This window comes from Oncorhynchus clarkii, chromosome 22 (genome assembly GCF_045791955.1).
Source record: "Oncorhynchus clarkii lewisi isolate Uvic-CL-2024 chromosome 22, UVic_Ocla_1.0, whole genome shotgun sequence".
Lineage (NCBI taxonomy): Eukaryota > Metazoa > Chordata > Actinopteri > Salmoniformes > Salmonidae > Oncorhynchus > Oncorhynchus clarkii.
The window spans coordinates 41,111,191-41,128,549 of NC_092168.1; the positions used below are offsets into that span (position 1 = coordinate 41,111,191).

General features: G+C 45.7%; 1 pseudogene; it reads right to left on the bottom strand.

The window, feature by feature from the left end:
* LOC139380127 (kinesin heavy chain-like) overlaps positions 1-17,359 on the bottom strand; it is a 38,271-nt pseudogene that overhangs the window by 11,967 nt on the left and 8,945 nt on the right.

Here is a 17,359-nt window from a genome sequence, read left to right on the forward strand (position 1 = left end):
TACAGTGCTTTGCAGAAGTATTCATCCCCTTGACGTGTTTCCTATTTTGTTGCATTACAACCTGTAATTTAAATAGATTTTTATTTGGATTTCATGCAATGGACATACACAAAATAGTCCAAATTGGTGAAGTGAAATGAAAAAAATTACTTGTTTCAAATAATTAAAACATTTAAAAAAAAACTGAAAAGTGGTGGGTGCATATGTATTCAGACCCTTTGCTATAAAGCCCCTAAATAAGATCTGGTGCAACCAACTACCTTCAGAAGTCACATAATTAGGTAAATAAAGTCCACCTGTGTGCAATCTAAGTGGCACATGATCTGTCACATGATCTCAGTATATATACACCTGTTCTGAAAGGCCCCAGAGTCTGCAACACCACTAAGCAAGGGGCACCAGGAAGGCCATGGAGCTCGCCAAACAGTACAGATTGGGGTTGGGTTATAAAAAAATATCCGAAACTTTGAACATCCCACGGAGCACCATTAAATCCATTATTAAAAAATTGAAAGAATATGGCACCACAACAAACCTGCCAAGAGAGGGCCGCCACCAAAACTCACAGATCAGGCAAGGAGGGCATTAATCAGAGAGGCAACAAAGAAACCAACGATAACCCTGAAGGAGCTGCAAAGCTCCACAGCGGAGATTGGAGTATCTGTCCATAGGACCACTTTAAGCCGTACACTCCACAGAACTGTGCTTTATGGAAGAGTGTCCAGAAAAAATTGGTGCTCGCCAAAAGGCATGTGGGAGACTCCCCAAACATATGGAAGAAGGTACTCTGGTCAGATGAGACTAAAATTGAGCATTTTGGCCATCAAGGAAAACGCTATGTATGGCGCAAACCCAACACCTCTCATCACCCCGAGAACACCATCCCCACAGTGAAGCATGGTGGTGGCAGTATCATGCTGTAGGGATGTTATTCATCAGCAGGGACTGGGAAACTAGTCAGAATTTAAGGAATGATGATGGTGCTAAATACAGGGAAATTCTTGAAGGAAACCTGTTTCAGTCTTCCAGAGATTTGAGACTGGGACGCAGGTTCACCTTCCAGCAGGACAATGACTCTAAGCATACTGCTTAAGCAACACTCGAGTGGTTTAAGAGGAAACATTTACATGTCTTGGAATGGCCTAGTCAAAGCCCAGACCTCAATCCAATTGAGAATCTGTGGTATGACTTAAAGATTGCTGTACACAAGTGGAACTCATCCAACTTGAAGGAGCTGGAGCAGTTTTGCCTCGAAGAATGGGCAAAAATCCCAGTTGCTAGATGTGCCAAGCTTACATACCCCAAGAGACGTGCAGCTGTAATTGCTGCAAAAGGTGGGGGGGGGGGGGGGGGGTGAATAGTTATGCATGCTAAAGTTAGTTTTTTTGTCTTATTTCTTGTTTGCTTCACAATAAAAAAATATTTTGCATCTTCAAAGTTGTAGGCAAATCAAATGATACAAACCCCCAAAAAATACATTTTAATTCCAGGTTTAAGGCAACAAAATATAACAATGCCAAGGGTGTGAATACTTTCGCACGCCACTGTATATATAAACTCAGCAAAAAATGAAATGTCCTCTCACTGTCAACTGCGTTTATTTTCAGCAAACTTAACATGTGTGAATATTTATGTGAACATAACAAGATTCAACAACTGAGACATAAACTGAACAAGTTCCATAGACATGTGACTAACAGAAATTGAATGTGTCCCTGTACATGGGGGGGGGGGGGGTTCAAAATCAAAAGTAACCGTCAGTATCTGGTGTGGCCACCAGCTGCAATAAGTACTGCAGTGCATCTCCTCCTCATGGACTGCACCAGATTTGCCAGTTCTCGCTGTGAGATGTTACCCCACTATTTCACCAAGGCACCTGCAAGTTCCCGGACACTTCTGGGGGGAACGGCCCTAGCCCTCACCCTCCGATCCAACAGGTCCCAGACGTGCTCAATGGGATTGAGGCTCTTCGCTGGCCATGGGAGAACACTGGCATTCCTGTCTTGCAGGAAATCACGCACAGAACGAGCAGTATGGCTGGTGGCATTGTCATGCTGGAGGGTCATTTCAGGATGAGCCTGCAGAAAGGGTACCACATGAGGGACGAGGATGTCTTCCCTGTAAAGCACAACGTTGAGATTGCCTGCAATGAAAACAAGCTCAGTCCGATGATGCTGTGACACACCGTCCCAGACCATGACGGATCCTCCACTTCCAAATCGCTCCAGAGTGCAGGCCTCGGTGTAACGCTCATTCCTTCGACGATAAAAGCGAATCCGACCATCACCCCTGGTGAGACAAAACCGTGACTCGTCAGTGAAGAGCACTTTCTGCCAGCCCTGTCTGGTCCAGCGGCGGTGGGTTTGTGCCAATAGGCGACGTTGTGGCCGGTGATGTCTGGTGAGGACCTGCCTACAATAGGCCTACAAGCCATCAGTCCAGCCTTTCTCAGCCTATTGCGGACAGTCTGAATACTGATGGAGGGATTGTGCGTTTCTGGTGTAACTCAGACAGTTGTTGTTGCCATCCTGTCATTAATTGTTTATGGTTCATTGAACAAGCATCGGAAACAGTGTTTAAACCCTTTACAATGAAGATCTGTGACGTTATTTGGATTTTTACGAAATATCTTTGAAAGACAGGGTCCTGAAAAAGGGATGTTTCTTTTTTTGCTGAGTTTATATACACTGAGTATACCAAACATTAGGAAAACCTTCCTAATATTGAAAACTCAAATTGTCTAGGAATGGACTCTACAAGGTGTCGAAGCATTGCACAGGGATGCTGGCCCATGTTGACTCCAATGCTTCCCACTGATGTGTGGAGTTGGCTTGATGTCTTTTGGGTGATGGACCATTCTTGATACACACGGGAAACTGTTGAGCGTGAAAACCCCAATAGCGTTGTAGTTCTTGACATAAACCGGTGCACCTGGCACCTACTACCATACCCTGTTCAAAGGCACCTAAATATTTTGTCTTGCCCCCTCTGAATGGCACACATACACAATCCATGTAACAATTTTCTCAAGGCTTAAAAATTATTCTTTAACCTGTCTCCTCCCCTTCATCTACACTGATTGAAGTGGATTTAACAAGTGACATCAATAAGGGATCATAGCTTTCACCTGGATTCACCTGTTCAGTCGATGTCATGGAAATAGTTCTTAATGTTTTGTATACTCAGTGTATATGTTTTATGGATCCCCATTAACTGCTGCCAAGGCAGTAGCTACCCTTCCTGGGGTCCAGAAACATTAAGGCAGATATGTAATGTCATGTAATATTTTGGATTGTATATAACACTTTTCACAACACATTGTGTGCCCTCAGGCCACTACTCTGCTACCACATATCTACAATACAAAATCCATGTGTGTGTAGAGTACATGTGTATATGTGTGTGTGTGTGTGTGTGTGTATATCTTCACTGTCCCAGCTGTTCCAGGAGAGAGAGAGTGAGCAGGAGAGGCAGGGGAGAGAGAGAGAAAAGGAGAGGCAGGGGAGAAAGAGAGCAGGAGAGAGAGAGTGAGCAGGGGAGAGAGAGAGAAAAGGAGAGGCAGGGGAGAGAGAGAGAGCAGGAGAGAGAGAGTGAGCAGGAGAGGCAGGGGAGAGAGAGAGCAGGAGAGAGAGTGAGCAGGAGAGGCAGGGGAGAGAGAGAGAGCAGGAGAGGCAGGGGAGATAGGCGAGGAAAGGAAGAGGAGGGAGAGAAGGAGAGGTAGGAGGGAGAGAGAGAGAGAGAGGCAGAGGGAGAGAGTGAAGGAGAGGTAGGGGAGAGAGGTGAGGAAAGGAAGAGGAGAGTAAGAAGTGGGGTGTAAGGGAAGACCAAGTGAGAGAAGGAGATGAGAGGGATGAGAGGCGGAGAGGGAGTGTAGTAGTAAGAGGGAAGACCACTCACCTTCTCACTACCAGCTGGATCCACCAGGTACACTTCTCACCTTCTCACTACCAGCCAGATCCACCAGGTAGACTTCTCACCTTCTCACTACCAGCCAGATCCACCAGGTAGACTTCTCACCTTCTCATTACCAGCCAGATCCACCAGGTAGACTTCTCACCTTCTCACTACCAGTCAGATTCACTAGGTAGACTTCTCACCTTCTCATTACCAGCCAGATCCACCAGGTAGACTTCTCACCTTCTCACTACCAGCCTGATCCACCAGGTAGACTTCTCACCTTCTCACTACCAGCCAGATCCACCAGGTAGACTTCTCACCTTCTCACTACCAGCCAGATCCACCAGGTAGACTTCTCACTACCAGCCAGATCCACCAGGTAGACTTCTCACCTTCTCACTACCAGCCAGATCCACCAGGTAGACTTCTCACTACCAACCAGATCCACCAGGTAGACTTCTCACCTTCTCACTACCAGCCAGATCCACCAGGTAGACTTCTCACCTTCTCACTACCAGCCTGATCCACCAGGTAGACTTCTCACCTTCTCACTACCAGCCTGATCCACCAGGTAGACTTCTCACCTTCTCACTACCAGCCTGATCCACCAGGTAGACTTCTCACCTTCTCATTACCAGCCTGATCCACCAGGTAGACTTCTCACCTTCTCACTACCAGCCAGATCCACCAGGTAGACTTCTCACCTTCTCACTACCAGCCAGATCCACCAGGTAGACTTCTCACCTTCTCATTACCAGCCAGATCCACCAGGTAGACTTCTCACCTTCTCACTACCAGCCAGATCCACCAGGTAGACTTCTCACTACCAGCCAGATCCACCAGGTAGACTTCTCACCTTCTCACTACCAGCCAGATCCACCAGGTAGACTTCTCACTACCAACCAGATCCACCAGGTAGACTTCTCACCTTCTCACTACCAGCCAGATCCACCAGGTAGACTTCTCACCTTCTCACTACCAGCCTGATCCACCAGGTAGACTTCTCACCTTCTCACTACCAGCCTGATCCACCAGGTAGACTTCTCACCTTCTCACTACCAGCCTGATCCACCAGGTAGACTTCTCACCTTCTCATTACCAGCCTGATCCACCAGGTAGACTTCTCACCTTCTCACTACCAGCCAGATCCACCAGGTAGACTTCTCACCTTCTCATTACCAGCCTGATCCACCAGGTAAAGTTGTCCTGACAGCTTCAGTTCTATCTCTATGTTCTCCTGCTTGATGTTGATCAGGAAGATGCTGTGACTGCGAGAACTGTGCTCATTCATGTCTGTGTGGACAAATAAACAGAAACACAACATTTGAGTGGTAGCACAGAAAATGGGCTTCAAATGTATTTATTCATTAAATGTGTGATTCCAGAGGAAAAGAGAAGCACTTACTTGTAACAGCCACGTGATGATTGGACTTTCCCTCATCGATGACATCCATAACCTCTTCTGGACTGGACACAAAGCGTTCCGTACAGCCCTGTGTGTGAAAGTGGGAATGTGTGTGAAGCTGAGGTAAATGTTGCATCAGAACCACAATATAGTGGGGTATTTACCAGAAATATTATTTACTGTGCTTAGTGAATGAACAATAATATTAACAACAATTGAAATAATTTCTGTTTATAGCACTTTAGCAACAGAGATTGGATACCCACCTTAACATAGGGCACCTTGTTTTTGTCCTCATGCACCGCCAGGTTGGTCTTTGACACTGAAAAAGAAAAATGGCAGAAAATATTTAAATCAGAATTGTCCACCTCATATTTCAGAAATCCAAACTTTATTAAAACTAGAAAGTCTTTACTCACCATCCAATAAGTCTCTGATTTTGTCTAAGTAGATTTCAAAGTAGAAGATGTATGAAGACACAACATACACTATATATACAAAAGTATGTGGACACCAATTCAAATTATTGGTGTCGGCTATTTCAGCCACACCTGTTGCTGACAGGTGTATAAAATTGAGCACACAGCCATGCATTCTCCATAGACAAACATTGACAAAATAATGGCCTTACTGAAGAGCTCAGTGCCTTTCAACGTGGCACCGTCATAGGATGCCGCCAGAACAAGATGTGTACGTCGGGGGATTCATGAAATGGGTTTCCATGGCTAAGCAGCCGCACACAAGCCTAAGATCACCATGCGCAATGCCAAGTGTCGGCTGGAGTGGTGTAAAGCTCGCCGCCATTGGACTCTGGAGCAGTGGAAACACGTTCTCTGGAGTGATGAATCATGCTTCACCATCTGGCACTCTGACGGGTGAATATGGGTTTGGTAGATGCCAGGAGAATGCTACCTGACCAAATGCATAGTGCCAACTGTAAAGTTTGGTGGAGGAGGAATAATGTTCTGGGGCTGTTTTTCATGGTTCGGGCCACGCCCCTTAGTTCCAGTGAAGGGAATTCTTAAAGCCACAGCAGACAATGACATTCTAGATGATTCTGTGCTTCCAACTTTGTGGGGAAAGCCCTTTCCTGTTTCAGCATGACAATGCCCCACTGCACAAAGCCAGGTCCATACAGAAATGATTTGTTGAGATTGGTGTGGAAGAACTTGACTGGCCTGCACAGAGCCCTGACCTCAACCCCATCGAACACCTTTGGGATGAATTGGAACTCCAACTGCGAGTCAGGCCTAATCGCCCAACATCAGTGCCCAACCTTACTAATGCTCTTATAGCTGAATGGAAGCAAGTCCCGCAGCAATGTTCCAACTTATAGTGGAAAGCCTTCACAGAAGAGTGGAGGCTGTCATAGCAGCAATGTTACAACTTCTGGTGGAAAGCCTTCCCAGAAGGGTGGAGGAGGCTGTTATAGCAGCAATGTTCCAACTTATAGTGGAAAGCCTTCCCAGAAGAGTGGAGGCTGTCATTGCAGCAATGTTCCAACTTATAGTGGAAAGCCTTCACAGAAGAGTGGAGGCTGTCATAGCAGCAAAGCGTGTACCAGCTCCATCTTAATGCCTGTGATTTTGGAATGTGATGTTTGACAAGCAGGTGTCTACATACTTTTGGTCATATAATGTATATCACACACTGCATATAAACAAACCGTTAATAAACAGGACTTTGACAGCATTACTCCTGTGCCAGTCTTGTCCTTGGCGAAGTACCCACTATTCTAACAGACCAGCACTCGGGTTCCTAGGCTTTTGTGTTGTGACCTTCCATTTGGGTTACTACTGGACTATCCCTCAGCCACCACAGCACCTGTTCCATTCACATTGTATATGGTACACATAATACACTGATCACACACTTTCATAACATCTTAATATACATTCTCATATATTGACAAATCCTGCTAAATTATATCTTAACATAGACTATTTGCTCTGAAGGCAAGCTAGCCTAAATTACATGGACACTGAGCACCTAGCCCAGGTTCCGGAGGGGCCATGGTGTGTCTGTTATCCTTGATGTGGAACCTAGCCCAGGTTCCGGAGGGGCCATGGTGTGTCTGTTATCCTTGATGTGGAACCTAGCCCAGATTCCGGAGGGGCCATGGTGTGTCTGTTATCCTTGATGTGGAACCTAGCCAGGGTTCCGGAGGGGCCATGGTGTGTCTGTTATCCTTGATGTGGAACCTAGCCCAGGTTCCGGAGGGGCCATGGTGTGTCTGTTATCCTTGATGTGGAACCTAGCCAGGGTTCCGGAGGGGCCATGGTGTGTCTGTTATCCTTGATGTGGAACCTAGCCCAGGTTCCGGAGGGGCCATGGTGTGTCTGTTATCCTTGATGTGGAACCTAGCCAGGGTTCCGGAGGGGCCATGGTGTGTCTGTTACCTTGATGTGGAACCTAGCCCAGGTTCCAGAGGGGCCATGGTGTGTCTGTTATCCTTGATGTGGAACCTAGCCAGGGTTCCAGAGGGGCCATGGTGTGTCTGTTATCCTTGATGTGGAACCTAGCCCAATTTCCAGAGGGGCCATGGTGTGTCTGTTATCCTTGATGTGGAACCTAGCCCAGGTTCCGGAGGGGCCATGGTGTGTCTGTTATCCTTGATGTGGAACCTAGCCCAGGTTCCGGAGGGGCCATGGTGTGTCTGTTATCCTTGATGTGGAACCTAGCCCAGGTTCCGGAGGGGCCATGGTGTGTCTGTTATCCTTGATGTGGAACCTAGCCCGGGTTCCGGAGGGGCCATGGTGTGTCTGTTATCCTTGATGTGGAACCTAGCCCAGGTTCCGGAGGGGCCATGGTGTGTCTGTTATCCTTGATGTGGAACCTAGCCAGGGTTCCGGAGGGGCCATGGTGTGTCTGTTACCTTGATGTGGAACCTAGCCCAGGTTCCAGAGGGGCCATGGTGTGTCTGTTATCCTTGATGTGGAACCTAGCCAGGGTTCCAGAGGGGCCATGGTGTGTCTGTTATCCTTGATGTAGAACCTAGCCAGGGTTCCGGAGGGGCCATGGTGTGTCTGTTATCCTTGATGTGGAACCTAGCCAGGGTTCCGGAGGGGCCATGGTGTGTCTGTTATCCTTGATGTGGAACCTAGCCCAGGTTCCAGAGGGGCCATGGTGTGTCTGTTATCCTTGATGTGGAACCTAGCCAGGGTTCCAGAGGGGCCATGGTGTGTCTGTTATCCTTGATGTGGAACCTAGCCCAGGTTCCAGAGGGGCCATGGTGTGTCTGTTATCCTTGATGTGGAACCTAGCCAGGGTTCCAGAGGGGCAATGGTGTGTCTGTTATCCTTGATGTGGAACCTAGCCCAGGTTCCAGAGGGGCCATGGTGTGTCTGTTATCCTTGATGTGGAACCTAGCCCAGGTTCCAGAGGGGCTATGGTGTGTCTGTTATCCTTGATGTGGAACCTAGCCCAGGTTCCGGAGGGGCCATGGTGTGTCTGTTACCTTGATGTGGAACCTAGCCCAGGTTCCGGAGGGGCCATGGTGTGTCTGTTGCCTTGATGTGGAACCTAGCCCAGGTTCCGGAGGGGCCATGGTGTGTCTGTTACCTTGATGTGGAACCTAGCCCAGGTTCTGGAGGGGCCATGGTGTGTCTGTTACCTTGATGTGGAACCTAGCCCAGGTTCCAGAGGGGCCATGGTGTGTCTGTTACCTTGATGTGGAACCTAGCCCAGGTTCCGGAGGGGCCATGGTGTGTCTGTTACCTTGATGTGGAACCTAGCCCAGGTTCCGGAGGGGCCATGGTGTGTCTGTTACCTTGATGTGGAACCTAGCCAGGGTTCCAGAGGGGCCATGGTGTGTCTGTTACCTTGATGTGGAACCTAGCCAGGGTTCCGGAGGGGCCATGGTGTGTCTGTTACCTTGATGTGGAACTCCAGGTTCTCGTCCATGGGGTAGATGTGGTCAAAGATGTCCCTGATACGGGGATAATACCCATCTGCTGAGAGTCATGTAGCTTGTCCTGGGAAAAAAACACACTCCTCATCAAATAAACTAGATAGACTACAACACTTAGCATTCGCAAAAGTTGAAATGGCAAGTAGCAATACAGGTTCATTACAGAGGGAAAAAGCACTCACCATTTCTCCTCAAACAAAGGCCTTAACCCTCTTAGCTTTCATAAGGCCAGGGTCCTCCTACTGATGAGAAATATACATGTTACCTCAAGGGGTTTTATTCCAAGCTCCTTTGCCAGCCTGAACTTCCTTTACTTTAGTCCCCTCATTCAGTCTTACCTCTCCTAATCCAGCCCAAACATAATAAAAAATGATATTGATTTGACAATAGAAATGTAATGGACTATCACAGTCTGTCATTGGCCTCAGGGTTGATGCCATTCATATGGTAATATGATGCTGGCTAGGTAGACGAGGATAGGGAGATGTATAATAGCATCATAGATTAAGCACATAACAAGGGTAGTTTTACATTCTGGTCAGGCTGGCAGCGTGGAAGCTAATCATACTGCCACCATCGCTTCCCCGCCCTTCCATTAGCTGCTGAGGAATAATGGAATAAATCTTTTCCAATTTTATCCTGAGGCTTGCTGAAGGCTCTCTGGGCTGTTTCCAGGGCAACGGCTGCAGCTGAATAGGAGGCTATTGTATGTATGTGGAATCGCATGGTGGCACATCATGTGAATCATGGCGGCGTAACGCCTCGCTGTTATTTTGGCGTGCCGTCTGGCATAGGCAGTCAGCCTAAATAAAGGTATGCCAGGAAGGAAGACCCAGCAGGAGGGAAGGACTGCTGGGAATGTTCCCATTCAAGGAGAACCAGACATTTTATTCCGCAACACAAGCATGAGAGAGATTTTTGCTGAAAAGTCTGTCGGTGATTTATTGTATATGCATACTGACTGGCACCTCCCTTAAATGAAGCAAACATGTTTGACAATCTCAAGTGTCGGCCGCCTGAGTAACCACAGCACAATTTCAATCCGCCTGTAAAAAACATGTTTCCGCAACACTATGTTTAATCGTCTAAAACTCGCTTTTGAACTCATGTTAGGATTATGACTGAGGTAATCATCTTAAAGGGATAGTTCATGCAAAATATATATTTGTGTTAAATTACCCTTACCTTGAGTTGTGTCTGAAGGCCCATGGTGACAGAATCCACAAAAATCCATTATGTACTTCTGTCTACAGCCTGGATTTATTTAATGAATGGAAACAGCCGAACCGATGTTCGCAAACCTGCACTGCAAGACAAAACTTCTTCAAATACCCTTCAAACTAAGTTTGGTAGAGTCAACTTTTCTTCCACGCGAGAATGTTGTCATTTTGCAATGAAACATTTTTAAATGCTCTGATACTTCCTATGGTTTACCGGTTCCTATGTTTATCCGGAAAGCAATCTACGTCTAAGTGCCTGCCCCAGGAGGACATCATCAATTGAAGACACATACAGATGCCCTGTGCTGTTGCTACGTGAGGTAATAGTTTCAGTGCTGAGGAACTAAATTCCAGGAATTATTTGTTTAAAAAAATCCCTGCTAACTCCACTAACTACCGAACTTAGTTTGAAGTGTTTCTGATGATGTCTCGGCTTGCAGTGCAGCTCTGCTAACATTGGTCCGGGTGTTGCCATTCATGAAGTCTGACGATGCTAGTATGCCAACTCCAGGCTGTAGACAGAAGAACATAATGGATTATTGTGGATTCTGTCACCATGGGCCTTCACAGATCAAAGTAAGGGTAATTTAATCCAAATATAGATTTTGCATTAACTATCCCTTTAAACTCCAGTCACAACCAGCTCAGCCAATGGGTCACTAGATCACCTACAGATGCAGGCAGCAAGGCCAAAAGGTAAACCTGATTTTAGTCTGTACCTCTTGCTCCTCTTTAAACGGTTTTATGTTCCATGAGCCTCTCCTTTGTACTGGCTTGTAAAACTCCATCAAATTAGCTGCTAATGGTCATACTTGTACAGTAGCTTCACTGAAGCCTAACATCTGCTATTGTTAATCTAATCTCTAAAATAATCTCTTTGGTTCTAGCACAAATCCCTATGAGGCGTCAAAATGTCCTTCTGACTTACCTCCATGGTGTGGGTCTTTCCTGATGAGGTCTGGCCATAGGCAAAGATTGTTCCATTGTACTCGCCCAGCACATCTACAAAATGCAGACACTGGGGTTACGTCTTTCATAATAGCTCTGGAGCTGAGTTGATATGATGATGAAATGATGATGATGATGATGACGGTGAGGAGGAGAAGAGGTCAGATAAAGAGACTGCAGGACAGAGTGTCTCTGACCTTTGACGATCTGCTTGGCACAGGCATCGTAGACTTGCTCCTGGGCTGTGTTGGGTGGCAGGACTCGGTCAAACACATAGAGCTTACTCTGCAAGGGATGAAATAAAGCAACTGTCAATAGTCTAATTTCACCGTTAGTCCATTCCTGAGGAACCGTTGTGAGTTATTTTCATCAACAGAACTGAATGTAATGATGTGAATAAAGACTAAACATTTTCCGCCTCAGACACGTTCTCACTGTTGAATCTTTTGACTGCAAGCAGGGTCTGACAATCTGACAAGGTGAGAAAATAGAGTCCGTATTACATCAAGCAGGGTCTGACAATCTGACAAGGTGAGAAAATAGAGTCCGTATTACATCAAGCAGGGTCTGACAATCTGACAAGGTGAGAAAATAGAGTCCGTATTACATCAAGCAGGGTCTGACAATCTGACAAGGTGAGAAAATAGAGTCCGTATTACATCAAGCAGGGTCTGACAATCTGACAAGGTGAGAAAATAGAGTCCGTATTACATCAAGCAGGGTCTGACAATCTGACAAGGTGAGAAAATAGAGTCCGTATTACATCAAGCAGGGTCTGACAATCTGACAAGGTGAGAAGAGTCCGTATTACACCAAGCAAGGTTCCATGACTGTGGTGACCTTGTTCCCTCCAGATCTCTTTCAGAGTCAGTGTCAGTCTAGAAGGTGTCACACTAAACCAGTCTCCTCCTGCTCTGAGGTACAGCCGGAGCAACTCTAAACGGACCTCAGATCAGTTATCCTGTCTGTCTAGGAGGTGTCACACTAAACCAGTCTCCTCCTGCTCTGAGGTACAGCCGGAGCAACTCTAAACGGACCTCAGATCAGTTATTCTGTCTGTCTAGGAGGTGTCACACTAAACCAGTCTCCTCCTGCTCTGAGGTACAGCCGCAGCAACTCTAAACAGACCTCAGATCAGTTATCCTGTCACAACAGTACGCCTGTCTGATTATTCACTTAGTATAGGACAGATCACCTGTCTCCTTACACTGTGGGCCTGGAGGTTACTTTGGAGATGGAGACAACCACATACAGTGCCTTGCGAAAGTATTCGGCCCCCTTGAACTTTGCGACCTTTTGCCACATTTCAGGCTTCAAACATAAAGATATAAAACTGTATTTTTTTGTGAAGAATCAACAACAAGTGGGACACAATCATGAAGTGGAACAACATTTATTGGATATTTCAAACTTTTTTAACAAATCAAAAACTGAAAAATTGGGCGTGCAAAATTATTCAGCCCCTTTACTTTCAGTGCAGCAAACTCTCTCCAGAAGTTCAGTGAGGATCTCTGAATGATCCAATGTTGACCTAAATGACTAATGATGATAAATACAATCCACCTGTGTGTAATCAAGGCTCCGTATAAATGCACCTGCACTGTGATAGTCTCAGAGGTCCGTCAAAAGCGCAGAGAGCATCATGAAGAACAAGGAACACACCAGGCAGGTCCGAGATACTGTTGTGAAGAAGTTTAAAGCCGGATTTGGATACAAAAAGATTTCCCAAGCTTTAAACATCCCAAGGAGCACTGTGCAAGCGATAATATTGAAATGGAAGGAGTATCAGACCACTGCAAATCAACCAAGACCTGGCCGTCCCTCTAAACTTTCAGCTCATACAAGGAGAAGACTGATCAGAGATGCAGCCAAGAGGCCCATGATCACTCTGGATGAACTGCAGAGATCTACAGCTGAGGTGGGAGACTCTGTCCATAGGACAACAATCAGTCGTATATTGCACAAATCTGGCCTTTATGGAAGAGTGGCAAGAAGAAAGCCATTTCTTAAAGATATCCATAAAAAGTGTCGTTTAAAGTTTGCCACAAGCCACCTGGGAGACACACCAAACATGTGGAAGAAGGTGCTCTGGTCAGATGAAACCAAAATTGAACTTTTTGGCAACAATGCAAAACGTTATGTTTGGCATAAAAGCAACACAGCTCATCACCCTGACCCCACCATCCCCACTGTCAAACATGGTGGTGGCAGCATCATGGTTTGGGCCTGCTTTTCTTCAGCAGGGACAGGGAAGATGGTTAAAATTGATGGGAAGATGGATGGAGCCAAATACAGGACCATTCTGGAAGAAAACCTGATGGAGTCTGCAAAAGACCTGAGACTGGGACGGAGATTTGTCTTCCAACAAGACAATGATCCAAAACATAAAGCAAAATCTACAATGGAATGGTTCAAAAATAAACATATCCAGGTGTTAGAATGGCCAAGTCAAAGTCCAGACCTGAATCCAATCGAGAATCTGTGGAAAGAACTGAAAACTGCTGTTCACAAATGCTCTCCATCCAACCTCACTGAGCTCGAGCTGTTTTGCAAGGAGGAATGGGAAAAAATGTCAGTCTCTCGATGTGCAAAACTGATAGAGACATACCCCAAGCGACTTACAGCTGTAATCGCAGCAAAAGGTGGCGCTACAAAGTATTAACTTAAGGGGGCTGAATAATTTTGCACGCCCAATTTTTCAGTTTTTGATTTGTTAAAAAAGTTTGAAATATCCAATAAATGTCGTTCCACTTCATGATTGTGTCCCACTTGTTGTTGATTCTTCACAAAAAATACAGTTTTATATCTTTATGTTTGAAGCCTGAAATGTGGCAAAAGGTCGCAAAGTTCAAGGGGGCCGAATACTTTCGCAAGGCACTGTATGTTTCTGCTAATAGCATCCTGGGATGGGCTTGAATGAAGCAGGCCCACAAACAGTTACACAGGAAAACAAAGGATGGAGAGGAGACATTTTCAAGACAAGACTTGTATTTGTATTTATTATGGATCCCCATTAGCTGCTGCCTTGGCTATTCTTCCTGGGGTACAACAAAATTAAGGCAGTTATACAATTTTCAAAGCACACAAAGTGTGTGCCCTCGGGCCCCTACTCCACTACCACATATCTACAACACAAAATCCATGTGCACGTGTGTGTATAGTGCATATGTTATAATGTGTGTGTATGCATGTCTCTGTCTATGTTAGTGTTGCTTCAGAGTCCCTGCTGTTCCATAAGGTGGATTTTTTATCCGTTTTTTAAATCTAATTTTACTGCTTGCATCTGTTACCTGATGTGTAGTCATGGCTCTATATAGTACTGTGTGCCTCCCATAGTCTGTTCTGGACTTGGGGACTGTGAAGAGACCTCTGGTGGCATGTCTTGTGGGGTATGCATGGGTGTCTGAGCTGTGTGCTATGTCGTTTAAACAGGCAGCTCAGTGCTTTCAGCATGTCAATATCTCTCACAAATACAAGTAGTGATGAAGTCAGTCACTCCTCTACTTTGAGATGGCGGGTTATGAGTGTTTTAGAATTTCTGTGTAGGATGTACAGCACATGTGGATTCACATGTCCATCTGTGTTTGTGAAATGTCATTGAATGCCTGTGTGAATGTGTGCATGGGGAGCTAGAAGTGCCACAGTCAGAAATACTCTCCCTCCTCTTCCATAGCAAGCGCGTGTATTTATGTGTGCGTGTAGTTGTGGATGTGTGTGTAGTTGTGCATGTGGGTGTGTGTAGTTGTGTATGTGTCTCTCATCCCTCTTGGAGACAGACCACCACCAGGCACTACTCTATACTGCTGTAGGAGTGAACTATTGCTTCCCACTGTGTTGTTGTCCTGCTAGTCTAATCTAAAATAATAATATCTGTGACAGTTGACATTCGGTCAGACTGATTTCAAACCCATGTAATTACCTTAGTTCAACAAAGGAGATGAATTGAAAAGCAGCAGAATTGATGGATCTTATAATGAGAGGTTCCTCCTGGCTAAGAGTGGGTTTACTCACCCTGGGGCTTTGATGGGGTGAGGTGGGGCTGGGATTCATTCATCTGAAGGTCATATGCATTTTCCCCGTCAAGCAACGGTGTTTCTAGCTATCCTCCAGAGTCCCCAGTTTCATCAAGCAACAGGGTTCTAGCTATCCTCCAGTCCCCAGTTTCATCAAGCAACAGGGTTCTAGCTATCCTCCAGAGTCATGTTCATCAAAGCCCTTGAATAAGTACAGTGCATTCGGAAAGTATTCAGACCACTTGACTTTTCCCCCCTCATCAATCTATACACAATACTCCATAATGACGAAGCAAAAACATTTTAAAACAATTGTGGGCAAATTAAAAAATAAATAAAGCCGAAATATCAAATTTACATAAGTATTCAGACTCTTTACTCAGCACTTTGTTGAAGCACCTTTGGAAGCGATTACAGCCTCAAGTATTCTTGGGTATGACACTTCAAGCTTGGCACACCTGTATTTGGGGAGTTTCTCCCATTCTTCTCTGCAGATCCTCTCAAGCTCTGTCAGGTTGGATAGGGAGTATCGCTGCTCAGCTATTTTCAGGTCTCTCCAGAGATGTTTGATCAGGTTCACATCCGGGCTCTGGCTGGTCCACTCAAGGACATTCAGAGACTTGTCCCGAAGCCACTCCTGCATTGTCTTGGCTGTGTGCTTAGGGTTGTTGTCCTGTTGGAAGGTGAACCTTCCCCCCCAGCCTGAGGTCCTGAGTGCTCTGGAGAAGGTTTTCATCAAGGATCTCTCTGTACTTTGCTCCGTTCATCTTTCCCTCGATCCTGACTAGTCTCCCACATCCCCACAGCATGATGCTGCCTCCACCATGCTTCACCGTAGAGATAGTCCTATGTTTCCTCCAGACGTGACCCTTGGCATTCAGGCCAAAGAGTTCAATCTTGGTTTCATCAGACCAGAGAATCTTGTTTCTCATGGTCTGAGAGTCCTTTTACTGAGGAGTGGCTTCCGTCTGGCCACTCTACCATAAAGGCCTGATTGGTGGAATGTTGCAGAGATGGTTGTTCTTCTGGAAGGTTTTCCATTTCCACAGAGGAACTCTGGACCATTGGGTTCTTGGTCACCTCCCCGACCACTCCCCCAATTGCTCAGTTTGGCCAGGCAGCCAGCTCTAGGAAGAGTCTTGGTGGTTCCAAACTTCTTCCATTTAAGAATGATGGAGGCCACGGTGTCCTTGGGGACCTTCAATGCTGCAGACATTTTTTGGTACCCTTCCCCAGATCTGTGCCTCGACACAATCCTGCCTCGGAGCTCTAGAGACAATTCCTTCGACCTCATGGCTTGGTTTTTGCTCTGACATGCACTGTCAACTGTGGGACCTTTATATAGACAGGTGTGTGCCTTTCCAAATCATGTCCAATCCACTGAATTTACCACAGGTGGACTTCATTCAAGTTGTAGAAAAATCTCAAGTATAATCAATGGAAACAGGATGCATCTGAGCTCAATTTCGAGTCTCATAGCAAAGTGTCTGAATACTTCTGTAGATAAGGTATTTCTGTTTTTTATATTTAATACATTTGCAAACATTTCTAAAAACCTGTTTGCACTTTGTCATTATGGGGTATTGTGATGTCATTATGGGGTATTGTGATGTCATTATGGGGTATTGTATGTAGATTGATGAGGGAAACGTTTTATTTGATCCATTTTAGAATAAGGCTGTAGCGTAACAAATGGAGAAGGGGCCTGAATACTTTCCAGCAGTGACCATGTAGCTAGAACGCTAACATACTCTAGTCTAGTTTATATTGTTTTGTCAGCATAGTAGTTTAAATGAATAGAAAGTCGGTAAACAGAATGATAAACAAATAAGATGTTGGACAACTGGAGACAACTCACCCTAAAAATGGACTGAAATGAAATACAGTAGAATTCCACAGAATAACTTATGCCTGTAGGGAGAGACTGGCTGGTGTGCCGGCTTTCACATTCTCCACTGTGTGTCGC